At 42.5% G+C, this 5,837-nt stretch overlaps 1 non-coding gene across 1 annotated transcript; it reads left to right on the forward strand.

Annotated features, from left to right (window-relative positions):
- Nucleotides 1–5,639: 5,639 nt before the first annotated feature.
- On the forward strand, nt 5,640–5,770 carry LOC145717726 (small nucleolar RNA SNORA63). Its single transcript, XR_014141123.1, has one exon. It is a non-coding gene; the product is annotated as a small nucleolar RNA SNORA63 (small nucleolar RNA).
- The last annotated feature ends 67 nt before the right edge of the window (nt 5,771–5,837 follow it).

Below are 5,837 nucleotides of genomic sequence, written 5' to 3' on the forward strand. Positions count from 1 at the left end.
ATTATTAATCTGGAAGGAGAAACTGATGTCAAAGAGGAGAAATGTGTCGAGGCGCCTGGGTGGCTCAGTCGGTTAAGCATCTGCCTTTGGCTCAGGTCATGATCCCAGGGTCCTGGGATTGAGTCTCGCATCGGGCTCTCCGCTGAGTGGGGAGTCTGCTTCTCCCTCTGCCTCTGCCCCTCCCCCCTGCTTATGCACACTCTCTCTCTCTCTCAAATAAATAAATAAAATCTTAAAAAAAAAAAAAAGAGGAGAAATGTGACTTGCCTAAGATAGAACAGAAAGGTAACAATAGAGAAATCTGCAGCCCCCCCTTGGCAGGGTCAAATGTGGTATTTCCACTCATTTCATCATTTCTCTATTCAACAAATCTTTATTCAGCATCTTTCATGTGTTGGGTCTTGTTTGGTCACTGGGATACGGTTGTGTATAAAGCAGACATGACCCTACCCCTCATGAAGCTCATATTCCAACAAATAAATAAGCAAGAAAAATGCTTCGCTTCGCATGAGAGTGACTGGGTGCCTATTATGGTTGAAATGACCAGAGAAGCTCTCCCTGAGAGGTGACATTTCAGCTGAGAACTGAATGACACAGAGGGTCATCCATGTGAAGACCAAAAGGAAGAGGATAAAAGGAGAGACTAGTGGGTACAAAGGCCCAAGGCTACTTAGGAACATCGAGAAGACTAAGGTTTCTCGAACCAAGAGAGGGAGGAGGAGAGTGGTACGAGCTGACACAGGGGCAACAGGCCAGGGATAGATAATACAGGACTTCGCATGTGCATGACAGGGTGTGTGAATTTTGTTACAAGTGTGATAGAATCCACTGGAGAGTCTTAAGCAGAGGAATGCTCTGAATTCCCTTTATAAAAGATCATCCTGGTATACATGTAGAGACTGGATTAAGGGGGTAGGGGACAGTGCAGAGTCCAGCAAGAAGCTTGCAGCGGGGGGCCAGGTAAGGGATGAGAGTGGGGGTATCAGTGGAGATGGAGGTAGGATCCACAGAACTTGCACAGGAATTGGCTAAATGTGGGAAGAGGTGAGACAAGAGAGGAGAAGAGCATCATTGGTGCGTTTGGGACATGAGCAATTGCATGAGTGGGGATGGCTATTATTGGGATAAGAAAAATAGGCCATGGGAAAGAAGTAAATGTGAGGATTAGAAATAGCTCTTTTTTGCCAAATTTGAAATGCCTATTGGATACTCACGTGAGATACCAGCTAGATCATTGAATACAAAAATATATAAATCTAGGATTCTGGGAAGATGTTGGGGATTGAGGCATCGTCCTTAGAGATGCTACTAAAAGTCACGAGACTGGATGAGGTCACCCAGGCAAAAGGAAGACGTTTTCCAAACGAGCAGTCCACCCGGCTCCTTTCCAAGAGGAGCCCTCTGCTCTTTCTCTCACACACAGCCGCTCTCTGACAGTACTCGGAAACAACAAAGGAAGGGAGGTGACTCTCGGCGTCCTTGGACGCAGCATGTTTGGAGTTGGTGCCTCTTCCCTGTAATCAAAAGGCCCTCAGAGGGAGATGCAAAGACGCACACTTCCTGTGATGTGCTGCAGAGTGAACCCTGGTCCCTCACTCAAGTCCTTCATAAAGAAAAAGAGAAAAAAAATCAATCTGCTTCCACAAAACTGTTGAGTTTTACTTACTGTGCACATGAGGAGGAAAAAAGCAGCCGCGGCAGTGATCAGAGGAGAGCCCGGTGTGAGGCTGCCCCCTCGTGTCCACCCACACTTATGACCCACTCAGCAACCCAAAATCAATCTCTTAAAGCTGCAGTACACATAGCTGCCTTTATCTCCCCTTAGCTTTGCTTCTTAAATAAGCATCATGTCCTAGAAATCAATCCCATGCGTCCCCATTACAGGACCATAGATAAGGAAATGAGAAAGCTCCGCATGACTTTAACTGCCGAAAGGTCAAAAGATGGGCTTTTAGGGGCGCCTGGGTGACTCCATCCAGTTAAGCGTCAGATCTCTTGCTCTCGACTCAGTTCTTGATCTCAGGGTCATGAGTTCAAGCACCACATTGGGCTCCACACTGGGCGTGGAGCCTACTTAAAATAAAAAAATAATAATAATAATAACACATCTTTCCATTATTGTACAAGGCATAGTTCTCTAGCAATATTAATGGCTTAACAGATTCGGATACCTGATGGTCTGTTAAGATACCACTTGATGTGACTTTGGGTCTGATTAACTAGTGGCTAGATTTGGGTTCCTCTGAAAGCAGGGCCTGAGAAAAGGAGTTGAGTGCAGATGCTTTCAGAAGCAGGAGTATGGAAGGGTGAGAATAAAATAGGGAAGGACGGAAAAAGAGGGATGGGTTCTTGAGTTATTTACTTCTGAGTCAACTAGAGCTCAATACCACCAGGGAACTTCTGAGAGCCTCTGCAGAAAGCCCCTCAGAATTGTCTGCCTGAAGGACAGAAGTCTGGCACATATTTCAACCAACTCTCACTCCCCCTTGGTGAAGGACTGCTCTCTTACATGCCTGAGCTGAGGCTATAAGCAGTTGACCGTCCTTCGCTGGCTTTAGAAAAACCCCTAAGGCAGAAGACTAGAAAGAGACCGTAACATACATGCTTGAGGAGGGATGGGGACAGGGACAGGAACTGCCTACCTCAGCTGAGCTGAAAAAGATGAGTTGAGGAAAGAAAACAAAAACACAAATTTGAAAAGATACATATGCGCCCCTATGTTTATTGCAACAGTATTTATAATAGCCAAGATATAGAAGCAACCCAAGTATCCATTGATAGATGAATGGATAAAGATGTGGTGTGTATAGATACAGTGGAATATTACACAGCCATAAAAAAATGATGCCTTGCCACTTGCAACAACATGGATAGACCTAGAGGGTATCATGCTAAGTGAAATAAGTCAGACTGAGAAAGACAAATACCATATGATTTCACTCATATGTGGAATCTAAAAAAAAAACAAAAACAAAAAACTAACTAACAAAAAGCAGAAAGAGACTCATAAATACAGAGAACAAAGTGATGGTTGCCAGAGGTGACGGGTATAGGGAGGATGGGCAAAATGGGTGAAGGGGAATGGAAGGCACAAGCTTCCAGTTACGGGATGAATAAGTCACAGGAATAAAAGGTACAGCATATGAATATAGTCAATGGTATTGTAATAGCGACGTATGGTAACAGATGGTGGCTTGTACCCGTGAGCACACTATAACGTAGAGAGCAGCTGAACTGCTATGTTGTACACCTGAAACTAGTGTAACATTGCGTAACAACTATACTCAAATTTAAAAAAAAAAATTAATGAGTTGAGGGGATGTGGCCTGGGTGTGATAGGCATCTGTGTCACCCAGGAAGATTCTCTTCCTGAATATCCTAGAGAAGCCGTGTGCTGGATAGGACAGGGTACCACATTCGCCATTTGTTAGCCGTGGGAGCTTTGGCAAACTTCTTTTCCCTCCAAACCTTGATTTCTTCATCCATAAAGTAATTATAATGGTAATAATTAAGTACTCTTCTAAATAATAAATGTATTAACACTTGTGAGGTGCTTGGTGCAAGAAGAAAAATGCATTAAGTTGCTATAGTATCGTTAATAAACTGATAATTAAAAGAGTGATATCTCATTTGCCTTCTAGGTCTCCAATTTTGGTTCACATTTATTGACCCCTTTTTGGTCTTGCTCTAACTTTGTAGCTTCTGTTTATTCAGACATGTGCTAGTTGCCTCGGCTTGTTTCCTCTCCTCCTCCTTTCTTCCTAGCAAATATTTTTTGAGCCCTGACTGTGCTTCAGACATTGTGCTCACCTAACTCTATAATTGTGCTTTGCTTCTCAGACTATATTCAGAATTCTTAGCTGAAGTACTGGAAATTCAGTTTGTATAAATATTGCCTGCAAATAACCCATGTCCCCCACCATACAAATACTTTAAAGTCTTGCCATGCCACGCTGGAAATAGAACAAATAGACCAGAACTCACATCTAAATGAGCACTGTTCCTCTTAAAGTAGTTACCTTGCAAAGTTTCACAATTCACCTCTCTCCCTCCTCCACTCCGTGCATGCACTTGGGGAACAATACAGAGTTGGCATATTATTTTTAACGTAGTAGAGGACAAAAAAATAATTTTTGTTTTGTTTGTAGGCAATTGCAACAACACAGAGGAATACACAACACTAATAATGACCACATCTCATTCTTCTTTTACAAACCCACCCCACACCTAACCTAGTAACCTTCCTGTAGTAAGTATATAATAAGTGTTAGCTATTTATTCATCCATTTATCAAATATTTTAAGAACTCATTATAAGCTAATTGATGTACTAAGAGCTGAGGAAGGACATAAAGATAATTAAAATATGATTTATGATGTCCAGACCCCTATGGTCTAACAGAGAAGGTAACATTAAATGCCTCTATAAAAGGATCTTAGAAGAGTTCTATGGATGAAGTTTAATCGAAAAGTGGGTAGGAGGGGCGCCTGGGTGGCTCAGTCAGTGAAGCATCTGCCTTCAGCTCAGGCCATGATCCCAGGGTCTTGGGATCGAGCCAGGTGTTGGGTTCCCTGCTCAGCAGGGGAGTCTGCTTCTCCCTCTCCCTCTGCCCCTGCTCATGTGTGCTCTCTCTCTCTCTCTCACTCACTCTCTCTTTCAAATAAATAAATAAAATCTTTTTTAAAAAGTGGGTAGGAGGGACGCCTGGGTGGCTCAGTTGGTTAAGCGACTGCCTTCAGCTCAGGTCATGGACCTGGAGTCCCAGGATCGAGTCCCGCATTGGGCTCCCTGCTCAGCAGGGAGTCTGCTTCTCCCTCTGACCCTCCCCTCTCTCATGTGCACTCTCTCTCACTCTTTCTCTCTCTCCCAAATAAATAAAATCTTTAAAAAAAATAAAAATAAAATAAAATAAAATAAAAAGTGGGTAGGATTTCAATAGGCAAAAAATGTGAAAGAAAGAATGCACTGCTTATAACAGAAAGAACACAAGCTAAGGCACAGAGTCAAGGAATATTTCTGCACATCCTAGGATAAGAGTATGTAGTATAATAAGAATTTATAGTATTTATCAGAAACAACAGAAGAATAAGCTGGAAAAAAATTTTAGACTAACTAAATAGTGAAATATTATGGGTAGGGATCTGCTTATCATCAAGTACAACTACCAGGGCACTGTTGGAGGAAAATTTACACTTCATTACTTACCAGAGGAAGGCTGTATTTTGCTTTGTTGTAGAAGGGACATTGTCCAGAACAGTAATTTCTACCACTAGGTCACAAGCTCATGGAGAGAGCTTTCTACATAGTACACATAATATGTGAATTTCTATTCACAAAATGTAGTCCATAGATTAAATGAATAATGTTTTGCACATATTTTAAAAATGAATATGAGATTTTATTTTTTTAAAGATTTTATTTATTTGAGAGGGAAATAGAGAGAGCACACAAGCAGGGGCAGAGAGAGAGGGAGGACAGACTCCTCACTGAGCATAGAGCCCAAGTCAGGACTCAATCCCAGGACCTCAGGATCATGACCTGAGCTGAAGGCAGGTATTTAACTGACTGAGCCACCCAGGCACCCCTCATATGAGATTTCAATAAACAAAACAATTCATTTAAAAGTGTTAATTTTTTCGATGCAGGATCTAGTTACAATGTAGCTGTAAAGTGCTGCCTTGTCTTTGCCCCCTGCTCAAAATAAAGCTGTTACCTTTCTAGCCCTGTCCGCCATGGTGCTTAGCAGCCAGGGATGCATGGTCTCAGACATGTTTACCAAGTAAAACACTGACTTGAGGGGCGCCTGGGTGGCTCAGTCATTAAGCGTCTGCCTTCGG

Source organism: Leptonychotes weddellii, chromosome 16, assembly GCF_054177405.1.
Source record: "Leptonychotes weddellii isolate Sample4059 chromosome 16, ASM5417740v2, whole genome shotgun sequence".
NCBI classification, from domain to species: Eukaryota; Metazoa; Chordata; class Mammalia; order Carnivora; family Phocidae; genus Leptonychotes; species Leptonychotes weddellii.